General features: G+C 41.9%; 1 protein-coding gene across 2 annotated transcripts in view; it reads left to right on the top strand.

Annotated features, from left to right (window-relative positions):
• MSH2 (mutS homolog 2) overlaps positions 1-13,718 on the top strand; it is a 1,108,457-nt gene that overhangs the window by 669,314 nt on the left and 425,425 nt on the right. The window lies entirely within an intron of this gene.

Below are 13,718 nucleotides of genomic sequence, written 5' to 3'. Positions count from 1 at the left end.
ATCCATTGTAATGCAGAGTCAACAAAGTGGGATTTGAAGTTGCTTTGCATTTACCCAAGAGCGTTCTTCCTCTGTTATAGTACATACCATCTCTACCTCACAGTGCTGATTTGATTCTCTGATTCACCAGCTGGAAACCTTCTGTATTAAATTTTACATCTGCACTACTTGATCAGATGTGTTTCCATTGGGATCTTTATTTTTATTTGATTTAACAATGTCATTTGTACAGATTTACTACTAATCTTAGTTTCTGTGTATGCACAAATGGGAAGTTGTGTGACTGTATGTGCTTTTTGTGCTAGTGTCATCTCCTCAGGAACTAGGTGTTGCTCGGTGTTTATTAATTTGAGGTTTAGTTTCCAAATCCTGTAACCCCAATTGTATGAAAGTGAATAAAAAACGGTTTGTGTGTTAAAGCATACGGATTGGCTTAGAATTCACATATTTGTAAAGGCAACCCAAAGGGTTTTCTATAATTTTAAAAAGTTAATAATCAAGATTTTGTATATTATGTTGTAGCCTATTCTGAGGTGTTATGATTAAGATCAAGTAGCAACCGAGCAGAAAAAAAAGTGTGCGTGGTTTCCACGTGCGGTAGAAATGAAACCTCTTTAAGGCGGTGCGAAGGAGCTTGCTCCGTACTGTACCATTTGCTTTCCTTCGTACTTCCTTACAGAAGCTTCTCTACTACCGCTCATGGTGACCATGCACTTTCTTTTTTTGGGGGGGGGGTTATTTAGTGTGTGTTTCTAGTATCTGACATCTCCTGTCCTTCTTTATATAGCAGTTCTTGACACACATCCTGTCCCTCTATTCAAAGCAGTTCCTGATAGCCGAACACAGTTCCTGACACTTCTGTTTTCATAGCCGTTCCCGACAGCCAAACAGTGCCACAGTCTGGCAGAGTCACACTTCCATTTCACTTTTCCAATTCACTCCAAACTCGCACTACCGTGGAAGAAGTGAGACTCCGCCTGGCAGTGGTGCTGTTTGGCGACTCACTGGTGCTGAACCAGCAGCCCAGAGGAAGCCACTCTGCCAGGATACACAGACACATTTTTCTGGAGAAATATACATCTAACATAGATGGCCAATTACAGCGTTGAACTTGGCTATTTAATAAAGTAAATCGAATCAATAATGACCCACCCAGACACATTACATTTGTGTATTTGTAATACTGCTACTACTAATAATCATCACATCATTAAATTATTTATTGGAAAATTAAAAGCAAAACCATCATTTAGGAGTTGCAAGTTTTTATTCGATTGCTATTTTTATAGAAAATGAAAGATACTAGCTACATCTTTGATTTGGAGATGCACAAATCTTTTCATTAACTGTCTGATCCATTTTATCTATCTAGAATGACCATCTCACAGTAACCACTATTTATGCCTCTGTACATGAAAAAGATCTAATCTAGATCTGAGATAACCTTGTGCTGATACAGTAGTTCCACTTAGAATGGCTTTCAGCCCTAAGAAACAGTCTTAGATTTTGCTGTTTGTCTACAAAAGAGAATGTAATCCCATACAAAAGACCAAAGTACTGATTATATAATGCCACTACTTTTTTTTTTTAACATTCCTCTTCATTCTTCTGCCTTTTCAGGCTCAAAAGAATCTGGCCGATGTCATTGTGAGATGGCATACGGTATTTCATGTGTATTCCCTTAATGTAAAGTGTTACCACAGTATCAGTAATTCACATGTTAAAGTTAGGACACATGTTACAGAAGTATGTCAGTTAATCGCTGTGTTGATGCCAAAAAAAAAATGGTTTGCTTTTTATGCCTTTTGTCTTGAAGCCCCTTTTATTTTAACTGAAAGAGAGCATTAAGGTGAATCTCCTGTGCTATAAGCTAAATTATCATTTAACTTTAAAATGTAGTTAAGGTTTAACAATAGGTATGTATCAGGATCATGTTTCAAGAGCTAAAAAGTCAGTAGTGTGTGTGTGTGTGTGTGTGTGTGTGTGTGTGTGTGTGTGTGTGTGTGTGTGTGTGTGTGTGTGTCCGCACGTGAAACACCAACTGATAAACAAGTAAAGGCAGACGTGAGATTATTTGGTATTCACATTTATTTCAGTATTAGAAATTAGGAAAGTTTTTTAGTGTTTGTGAAATACTTTGCAATGGAAGCTACTAGATGTCATTAATGTTCTTTAAAAAAAGAATGTGCATACTGGCCATGCACTGTAGAAGTGCAACTTCTGTAAGGAAGTGCGAAGGAGCTTAGGGTGTACTGTGCCACTTGCTTTCTCTCGCACTTTCTTAGAGAAGTTTCACATCTGCTGCATGTGGCGACCATGCACATTCTTTTTTAATCAGAGGTCAGTATCTGTGGCACAGCAGGTAAAACACGTGCCTTTGGTGCAGAAAGCTGCGGGTTTTATTCCCACACCAGGTTGATTACTGATGCTTCACTCCTCAAAATCTATGATTTGTCTAGGGGATTTGCGTCTTAACAGTGGCTGCTGCATTTGCAAAACCAGTGTAACAAATTGGTAGTCAAGAGGATTATTCCCACCAAGTTGGCACCAGTGGGCTCTTCAACATAAATTTCTGACAGACAGAAAGAAAGAGAGGAGAAAAACAGAGGAACGTTCCTTACTGGAGAAATTATTTCCAACTGAAACTCCAAGGTTAGCCACTTCTAGAGCTGGTACCCTTCCTCCTTCAATGTCCCCTGCAGGACCCAGGGTCTCTCTCTTCCTATGTTTTCTCCTTCTCAACCCAGTCTTTCGCCACAGGTGTTATGTCCTCCTTGGTGTCTCAAATCGTTCAGTGCCAAGTACAATTCTACACCAAAGCATAGGATAGAAGTTTTCATTGGAGGAGTTATTGAGATTGATTTCTCCCAGGCCACCTTCCACTATTTCAATAATGTCACATAGGTCTCTCAGGAGTCCCTCTCTGCTTGAATGGGAGCATATGATGTTGGCCTTTAAGGTCTAGATTCTGTATGGCTTCATCTTTGGCTGACAGTTTCTACCATAGGCCAAGATCTGACCCAGCTTCTACAAATTGCCTTTCCTGCTCTGAGCCTAATATCCACACCAGTAGCGACTAGATGGGCACAAACTGTAGCACCTGTTTGTTTTATTTTCTGTCTGGATTGGTTTTACTCCTGCTATGTCAACCATTTCATTATAGGTAAATTCAATGCAGATCCCTTTAACACTGATGATTATTAGATCCTCTGTCATCACTGCTGAGCCTTTGACACTCATATTGTGAGCACTTATCCCTTCAGGGCCATTCAGGGTGTCTTGAAAGTTCAGCATTTGATGCCTCAGGACTGAACATTCATGACTTATCCATTCCAGAGGTTTTGCAGCTGGGGCTGCAGTCTTTGACAACAGTCTTGTTGCCTGCACTGCTGATTCCATTGAGCACAAGTATTATGGTGGATTATACAGTACAGAGGGGAACTATTCCCAGTGCATTTCTACCGATTGCTACAGTACCACTGGTTCAGGTACAGGGCATTGGCAATTCCTGATGCTTGGGCAGGACAGCTGCTCTCATAGTGCCAGAGGGATGCATAAACCAGCACTGGTGAGATTTAGGTGTTACTGTTCCCCAGGAAGTTCCAATGAAAGCCGTCACCCTAGACGACCTTCCCCACCCAAGAGAAGGAATTTCAAGAGGAAGCACATGGACTCCTCTTTGGAGTCTCCCACCCTGGACACAGGTTTGGATGAAGGGGGGATTTCTCCAAAATCTCCTCCAGAAGACCCCTCTTTAAGCAAAATATTGGAGATGACAGAAGGGATCAAGCCCAGTAGGCCCCTGAAGAACAAATCTTGCAGGAAGCTTATACTTCCTCTCCTTCTGCTGAGTGTGTAGTGTTTGCCTGGATAAACTGGTCGTTATGGATTGTTCCAAGGTCTGGAAAGAACCAGACATAGGCGAGCCAGTTGCAAGGAGGTCAGATAGGACCCCCCCCCCCCCAAAAAGCCTATATTGTAGTAAAGGACTTCTTGTTGAATCCATAATTATGGCTGCAGCCACCAAAAAAGATGTCCTTGAGGACACCTGGCCATAAATCCTTCTAACGAAGATTCTGTGATGATGGATAGACAAGGTAAGTATGTTGTGCATCCTTTACATGCTCAGTCAGAACCTTGAACTACATGGCACTATGGTTAGGTTTCAAAGGGACATTCCACTGAAGACAGCAGGTAACAGTTGAAAGAAGGTGAACTACACACTCATAAAACCAACTGATGACTGTGAGCTTGATATCCTCTGACTATGCATATTGTACACAATGCAGTGAATGGGGCAGCCAGAACAGCAGGATCAGGCCTAGCCATGAAGAGAAAGAGGCCTGATTGCATCTGAAGGATTTTTCAGACTACTTTGAGGTGTCCTTCAAAAATGCACCCTTGATGGTTCTACATTATTCTGGCAATAAGTCATTGATAGACTGTCTGCTTATGATCACAGGGTCAAAATGTTAACTAATGTTGGGATTACGTTTTTTGCCTTTCAAAGGACATTTTAGTGCAACCAGAAAGAGGAAAATTTCAGTCTGGATGCTGTCCCAGGGGTAGAGGTGGTCTGTACAACCAGAGAGGGAGGAGATCCTTCACAGATTCCACTAATACACATTCCTTCTATCCCCGAAGGGCTGCCTGACAGTTCCCTTCTGAATGTAGTCGGGAAACATCTCTCCTTGCAATTTTTGTTGTGGAAGGCCATCACAGCAGATTCATGGGTAAGGAGTTTCATATCCAGAAACTGCTTTATTCCATTTTCCACATCACCAATTGTCCAGACTTTACAGTTCCCTTCAGTGCCACCCAGACAAAAGGAAGCAGCAGCAAATGCCTTCCTCAGCAAAAGACAAATCCAGGAGGACCCACCTGACCAAAGAGGACACAGATTTTACTCCAGGCTGTTTTTAGTGCACAAAAAACAAGGACTTCAGACCTGTTCTTGATCTCATGTTCAACAGGCATGTGAAGGAGTGTTTCTGGATGGTTATGGTGGTGCAGTTAGTCCTCCTATAGTTGCAGGCAAGAATCGGATGTGCTCTGTAGACCTTCAGAATGCCTGTAGGTATCTTTGCTTCCAGGTTAGAACTAGTCATTTTCAGTTTTAGGCCCTTCTGTTTGGTCTCACCACAGCCACCAAGGTGGTCACCAAATATATGGCACCAGTCACAGCTCACATGTGATTCCTAGGAATATGGATTTTCCTGTATCAGGAACATTAGCAACTGGCAACTCCATCTGTAGTGCAACTTCTTTCAGCTATTCATTATCTGCCTGTGTTTGGGGATTAGTATCAACATGGTCTTATCCAATCTGCAACCTTCCCAGGATCTGGATTTCATAATCCACAGGATCAACGCTCAAAATCAACTGGTAAACTAACTTCAGGAGTCTTGGCTGTAGTTGAAGAGGTCTCACTTCTGCTCCGTCAGGACAGATCTGTGCAGCCAGCATCCTAAAGGTACTTGGTTTAATGTCTGCTTTCTTTCCAAATGGTTTTATCGTACCAGGCTACATATGAGAATACTATGGTGGACATTTCCAACTCAGTAGGATCAGTGTTTCACACAGTTAAATTGTCAAGGGCCATCATGAAAAGTGTGTGCCCTTCCTCAAAATTTGAGTACCGGCCCTTCATTTATCCAACCGATTCCCAAGGCAACAGTAGTCATGGACGTTTCTACACTTGGGTAGAGTGGGAGGGCAGTATTGAAACAGAGGTACAAGGTTCAACCACCACTGAAGTGGCATCCTTTCACATCAGCATACTGCAGATAAGAGCAGTCTTCCTAATGCTGCAGGAATTTCAGGGTTTGACCTGTCGAGGTGCAATTACCATACAGTCCAACATGGTGGCGATGGTAAGGTATATCAACAAGCAAGGAACCCAATCTCATCCACTGTGCAGAGAAGCAGTGAGAGTGTGGGAATGGATGTTGGCCTCGCAGTGCTTTCTAATAGCAGTATGCATACCTGGGACTTCCAACGTCACTGCAGACAAATTGAGCAGATTGATATTGAGAGATCATTTGTGGGGAAGCAGAATCTGAGTGGCATACATTACATCCAAGAAATAGGGGCAGCCTTGTGATGTTTTTGCTTCACCATTTAACACCAAATGCCCTTACATTTTCAGCATATTTCTTCCAGAAAGACAGTGACACAGAGATGTATTCTCCCACAACTGGTCTCTGGGCTTCCTTTATGTCTACTTACCACGTTCCTTCGTTCTAAGATTGTTACAAAAAGCCAAAGCGACCAAGGCTCAGCTCATTCATTTAGCTTAATTCTGGCCGCGCTAAACTTGGTTTCCCTTGCTGTGTGCACTCATCTGAAGAAGAAACCCCCATCTCTTCCACAGAGGCCCACTCTGTTAACTCACCCCATCTGGCATGCCTCATCCAAACATTCATTTCCTCGGTCTAAAGACTTGGTTTCTCCATTTCCCATAATGGCCAGGAGCTCTGTTTCTCCATTGATTTTGTGGACCTTACTATGGCCATTCATATGAACTCTACCAAAAAGATTTACATGAGCAAATTGAAAAAGTTTTCTTTGGGAAAACAGTTTTACCCCTTTTCCACAGTGTCAACACTGTTATAGGTAGTCCTGATCTTCCTGACAGGAGTTTTACAACAAAGAGGGTAACTACTCCTGTATCTAAAATTCACTTGACAACTATTTCATCTTTTCATGAAGGTTTTCCAAGCCACTCACTAGCTGCACACTGATCTTTTATAGTATTTCTTAAAGGTATCTTCACCTTAACTTGACCAGCATCTGCTTGTGATCTAATGATCTATTTTTGAGCCCGCTGCATTAGCAGATATTAAATTTCTGTCACAGAAAACTGTTTTTTCTTGCAACCATTACTTCACCGAGATAGATTTTTGAGTTGCATACCTTGTCTTCACATCATCCTTGTATCATTTTTTCATCAAGGCTGTCTCTCTCTGAGAATGAAACCGTTCTGTCAAAAGTTGCTACACAGACTAATTTGAACCATTATATTCATTCGCATGTATTTCTTTCACCAAATACTCTTTGACAGCTAGGCTTGATCAAAAGATTTCTGCGATTCGATTAGCAAAATGGATTACAAACTGCATCTCCTGCTATGATAAAGCTCAGGGCTCAAGCTACAGTTACAGCATTTCTATGAAATCTTCTGCTCCAGTATATTACAGCAGCAGCTACTTGATCTTCTCTACATACTTTTGCCAAGCATTACAACCTTGGCTCTATTTCCAGACCAAGAGCTTCTTTTGGAACAACCGTTTTGAAGGGTTTACTTGAGTAGGCTGCTCAAATTAGTTGGGGAATCTGTCCTGCCCTTCTAGAATCCAGAAAAGGACCTGAGAAGTACACAAGTTATGTACTTGCCAGAATGTTAAATTTCTGATTGAATACTGGAACAACGGGCCCACAACCATCCACATTGTTCTGTCCTGAAGGACTTGTAATTCAAGGTTGTAAAATTTCTGCAAGTTTTACTTTAGAGATAATGGATCTTTAATGAGGGAACTTGATTCTGGAGGATTCATCTTCAGGAAGGGATTATAGGTAGAGAAGGAGCTGTAGCTTTTGAGGAGTTCATTGCTGTCACTAGAGTGCACCAAAGGCACCAGTCCTGCTGTTCCACTGACTGGACAGAGACTAGGGAACACTAACATTCCTGTAAGTATATAATTGTTTTTTTTTGTAACTAAACTGCAATCTTAGAATTTTACCTCAGGCAAAATCTGTCCAGCAGGAAATCTTCATGTCTGGAGCTGTGAAAGAGTTAACACTAATTTAAGACATTTAACTTATTTACGCCAAGAATGCTAATCATAGTATTTTCTGTTTTGTGCCTGCAGTGTTCCTTGTGTGGGTACCTTGCCCCATTAAAGCCTACTCCTTGAAAAGCAGACTACCACAGGACTATTATTTCATTGTAACATTATCACAGTACTGAATATGCAAGTATTCGGTGCCATGATTAAGCAGCTCAAATGTGAGAAAATGGTTTTAACTAATCAATTATGGTAAATACTGTTTTACTTGTTAAACTTGAATGATTTTAAAGATTTTTCGTACATTTACTTTTTATCTGATTCTGAGCTCCTGACAATTGCCATCTAGACTACCAGCAGTCAGGAATGTGACATCTCATCAACTGACTATTTTCAGGTTAATCTGGCCTTCCATGCTGGTAGTCCAGCTCAGAGATATTCCCAGATTTATACCCACCTGCTATCTTTAGCAGCATTCTTTCCATTTTCAAAACATTTTCTCCTCTTTGACCAGAATCCATGTATTCTCTTGGTGATCACTGTCGGGTAAATTTTTGCTTTGTCAAAATAAAGGAATCCATAAAGTGTCTTCATTATTCACTTTTATGGGGAGGTGAAAAGTTTAGCTCCATGTTGCAGAGCGGCAAAGCTGTGATTGCGAGCCAACAGACCTGGGTTCAATTAAGGGACAAGGATGCTGGAGATGTGGGAGGTGAGACTAGAAATGAGCAGATATTACCAGCTCAGCCATCATGGAGGGAGGAAGTGGCCAGTTGCACTCCACACACTGTGTAAATGTCGGCACTGCAGCAGCAGCAGCATCACATGCAGCATCTGATAGGCGATGCGTGCATATCTGTACCAAACTGGTGACCGTGGACTTCCTTCATCAAATGCACTGGAAGAGTTAATACTGCCCCCCCCCCCCGCAGATATCAGCTGTGATGCATGGTTAGGACTCCTTACTAAAGGTCTCACCCCTCACCAGTTCCTAACAGAACCTAGGAGGGCGTTGATTGCTGAGGTGCTGTCAGGTAGTCCTCTGGCCTGTAGAGAATTAGAAGCCATATTTTATTGAGGACATCCTCATTGGGGGGGGGGGGGGTCTAGATCCCTGGGCCATTAAAATGAAGGCAGGTGTTGGTGAAGCACCAGATAAAGCTCTAATAAGGAACAAGAGTTGTAATGACCCAAAGCCCTCTTCATAACTAGGATGACCGCTGTCCATGAGCTGCTTTCTCCCTTGGCACCCAGTCATCGTCGAGCATTAGGTCCTGAGAGACTTTATTCCTGTGGACAGAAGTGTCCCTTTTACAGAGAAAGAAGAGTGCAAGGCAACTGAGGTGGCACAGGGAAAAATGGGCAGCCCGGAAGAGGGTATATAAGCAGTGAAGCATGTCTGTGTAGATGTCTACCTCGTTTTATGGTCCTCTGCCAGAATAAATGGCTGAGGCCATTGGTACTACACATTGGGCATCTTTCCATGAGGCCTTTGATTTTCTGTCTGGCTTTTATTTGCAGAATTTCTTCTAAGGGGCAGAATTTGGGCAGCATCTGTTCATGACTAGCTTTGTGCCCATATCTGGTCTCTGATGGTAGAGCAGTTCTTCAAGGATTACTAGTCAAATTTCATTGGATTATGAGCTCTTTGTCTTCCTTTCCACCTTCTATTCCTTATATTCTTTTCTAAAATGTGTTGCACATTTCTAGAAGTCTTAATGAAAAATATGCTGTTAGCAGTTAATTAAAATGCTTGTAGCCATCATGTACCCTGTAGCATACCTTTGAGATAAGCCCTTGTAGCCATTATGTACCCTTCCCCAGTCACACCACCCTTTCATCTTTTATCTGTGAGAATCATAAGTGAATATTTTCACATTTCTCATCTAATGAGTACTCCACATTGCCTTCCTTTACCTTATATGGGTGAATCTTGAAGGGTATTCCCCTTACCAAACAAAGACATTGGGAGCCTCCAGACACTGGACCCTACCCAATTCGGCTTTGTTAAGGGCAGATCTTGCCTCTTAAACCTAGTTGATGTCTTTGAAACAGTTACCAAAGCCATAGAAGAGGGCAAGGTCGTCCACACAGCCTACCTGGACCTCGCAAAAGCCTTCGACACAATACCCCACTCCGGCATCATAAATGAGCTTACCAGCTTAAATATCAACCCCTATATCACAAGATGGGTTGCAAACTGGCTCAGAGATAGAACCCACATGGTCAAAATCGCAGGTGCCATGTCCGAATCCAAACTAGTTACAAGTGGCATCCCACAGGGCTCAGTTCTGGGACCTCTCTTGTTCGGTATACTTCTCTGAGGTTCAGGCTAACACGGGGGGGGGGGGGGGATTATGGCTGACAAAGTTCGCAGATGACTGCAAACTGGGGGCCATAATCGAATCTCCAGCTGACACAAGCATCCTCCAAAAGGGTCTCAGAGACGGATGCTTGGTGCCAGAACCACGGTTTCAAGCTAAATGCTAAAAAGTGCATAGTCATCCCTTTTGGGAAAAACAAGGTGCCCACAAATTACCACATAGGTGGTAATCCATTAAGTACGGAAGAAGTAATTAGAGATTTGGGGACCAACGTAGATAGCAATCTCTCCTTTGATAATCACGTTGCCAAAGTGGTTCGAAAGACCTTCTGTATAGCCCACCTTATCACGAAAGGGTTCGCATCTAGATCAAGAGAGGTCATTGTGCCCCTCTACTCATCAGGCCCATAATTGAATACAATGCCCCTTTTGGGATACCTTACCCGACACCTGCAACTGGAGAGACCCCAAAAGTACCTCACCAAGAGGATCATGGGCTACAAACAGATGTCCTATGCAGCTTGACTAAAGAAACTCCAGCTCTACTCAGTTGCTTACCGCCTACTCAGAGGCGATCTATGCCTGATGTACAAAGCCATGTCAAACCCAGAATTAATGGACATGCTCCACCTCAAAAAATCCAAGTCCCTTAGAGCTACACGCTCCAGGGACCTAAACCTCAGCACAAAAATAAATAGGACATGCTGGAGGGACAGATTCATTTCCCAGAGGCTCCCCTCACTCTGGAATAGAATCCCAATTCATGTTAGACATAGCCCCTTGCTGACCCTCTTCAAGAGACATTTGGACGCGTGGATGGGAAATCGCAAATTCACCCCTGGGATCTCTGAGGCACAGTAAACTAATCTTAAAAGGGTACCTTCTGTGACCTACTTTACAGAGGCACAGTAGGCTAATCTAATAGGGAGGTGGAAGCCAAATACACTCTGGCTAGGCTTATAAATGCCCTAGGGCAGATAGCCTAGTATCTACCTATGAACCTATAAATGGAGTGCACTGTGATGTTTGTAAATAAAATTGTAATTACCTTGATAGATTCCTATATGTTACTACGCTTTTGTATATTGATTATTATATTTGTACTCTTCATCTGTACTGTGCTGTACGCTTTTGCTTTGTCTACTATTAATATGGAGTTGCTTTTTCAGTGCTAAGCGTGAGAACTATCCACCTGCATCAGTGTTATGTTCCAGTCATCTAGTGGTAAATATATATCCTAATGGGGAAATTAAAACAGTTGTAGAGAGGAAGGAACCACTGCTTTTACAGATGTATCTGTGATGTTAGCACTAGAGGTATTCCCCTTACCAAACAGGTGCTGTATGATTTTTTCATTATGTTGCCGTAGCCATTTGTGTGATAATACTCATTGCATTTGAGGTTTATAAAGTAGCCATGTGAACTCTACTGTTTGAAACACTGTAGTTCAAGGTGCAAAGCTAGTTTTAGCCTTGTTCTTTTGCCATACACTGGGGTACCATTTCCTCCTGCATTCCAAAGATGTGTCATTGGTGAATTAGTGAACCTTTCCATTGTCTGTAGGTGTGCTTGCCATGTGAGTGTATCTGTATGTCCTGCGATGGATTGATACCTCATTCATGATTCATTTCATTGCTTTGTGGCCACTGAATGGACATACAGGCTGGACTTCCCTGCAGTCTTGAAGTTGATTAAGCAAATAATGAATGATTGAAGTCTGTCTTTTTTTGTGCCTCCTATCAGCGCATTAGCATGGTGATTGCTATGTACTACTTTAACCTTCTTGTACAGTGTGTTGAAAGAATTGTTTTGCAGTAAAATTGTTCATTAAAGAAACAGATTACTATCATTTTGCAGTAAAATTTAACTAGCCCTCCTGTGGCAGCTGGTATTACAATGATGGGAACTGAATTCCACCATTGCCAACCAGTGTAACATTGTATGTGTAAGGGGGAAGAGGCTGTGGTGCTTGAATCAAATCCACTGCCCCGCTACCACAGGAATATGTGAGTTGTACCACTGGCACCCAGCTTTTTAACATAGAAAAGATGCACACGTATCAGAATCACTAATAATTCCAAGTGCAACCTTTCCTTGAACATGCAGGGAATGTGCACTGTTGCCCTGGGTATTGGCCTTTGAAAATCCACATCCAGACTAGGACTATACACCACTTATCAGGGTGAATCTTTGGCCTGGTACCAACAGTCCCTTTCTTAACACTTTGTGTATTAATCATCCCCCCTCTGCCCACCCCCAAACCCCCCCCCCCATACATGCACACTTACTTCCCAGGCAAGGCTGGTAGTATTTCCAGTTCCCCACATCTTTTATCCTGGCATGATAGTATAGTATTGCTATAATCCTAAATATGACAGTAGCACAAGTAATAATAAATAACACAAATGGCAATGTGCAGAGCAGTCTGGCCAGTTAGAAGTAGATACCAATGCTAAATAATACCCTGTCCTCAGTTAACAATACTTAAAAATAAATAAATAAATAAATAAAAATGCCAGCCACAGGTAAAACTGGTAGCATTGCTTCACAGCAGGAGGTTCTCTGGTTCGATTCTCGGCTAGGGTGCTTTCTGTTAGAAGTCTGCATGTCCTCCTTTTGTTCATGTGGGTTTTCTCCCAATGCTTCAGTTTCCTCCCACATTCCAAAGACATGCAGTGGGTGGACTTGGCAGTCTAAATTGGCTGTGTAAGTGTGTGTGTGAACGAGCACGCACACATGGCAGAACAACCATAATAGTGCTAGCAACCCAACAGTGTGAACTCTAGCTCCAGATGTTTGCCACTGTTGAAATGATCTCCCGACTCCAAATGCAAAAATGTGAAAAAGAGGTGATGGATGGATAGATGGAAGGAAGTGCCTGCCACAGGATCCTAAATATGAATGAATAAAACTTAGAAAATGAAGAAGTTAGTGCTGATACAAATTAAATATGTAGAGGTACATGCAGTTTTCACAGTGAAGTGACCCAACTGAGCTAGAATATTAGACCTGCAGATTCAGACAGCAACTTGCATAGATGTTTACACAGCAAAGTCTTTAAAGGTCTTTAACATTGCTGGTGGTCTTTTACTTGCTCAAAATATTTTAGCTTGTGTTTTGTCTCTCAGGAACTAGGGTAAATGAATCAGTTCTTCCTCATACAAACAGGAAAGAGCAGAAGGACTGACTAAGATGATTTCAGATTGCTTTTAGCCTAGCTCTTTTTATAATCTTAAACTCAATAGTTTCCTCATTGCTTAAGTCTGACTTCACCTGCAAGCAATTAATTATTTCCCAAGTCACAAACATATCTTAATGTTGTTACATTTTCATCAGAATAAGGTTAAAGGTTTCATACGCATTTCCTATATTCCGTAAATATGTACAGCTTTCCTGTCACTATTAAGACCTCGTATAAATGCAGTTTCTATTATAGATTTGTTGCCATCTGAATTAAGAAAAGACCAGTGTGGTCATGGCATCACACTTCCTTATTTCCATTTTGCTGTACATTTTATTGTCTGTTGGTTTATGGTATTTGGTTTAAGGTTCTTGAATTGTGCAATGTCTAGGATTTCAGATGAGTTAGCCTGGTGTAAGATGAGGAT

Source organism: Protopterus annectens, chromosome 1.part0 (assembly GCF_019279795.1).
Source record: "Protopterus annectens isolate FY-2018-M chromosome 1.part0, PAN1.0, whole genome shotgun sequence".
In the NCBI taxonomy this organism is placed as follows: domain Eukaryota; kingdom Metazoa; phylum Chordata; order Ceratodontiformes; family Protopteridae; genus Protopterus; species Protopterus annectens.
Note: the sequence above shows the minus strand (reverse complement) of the source record. Positions and strands in the feature narration are given on the sequence as shown.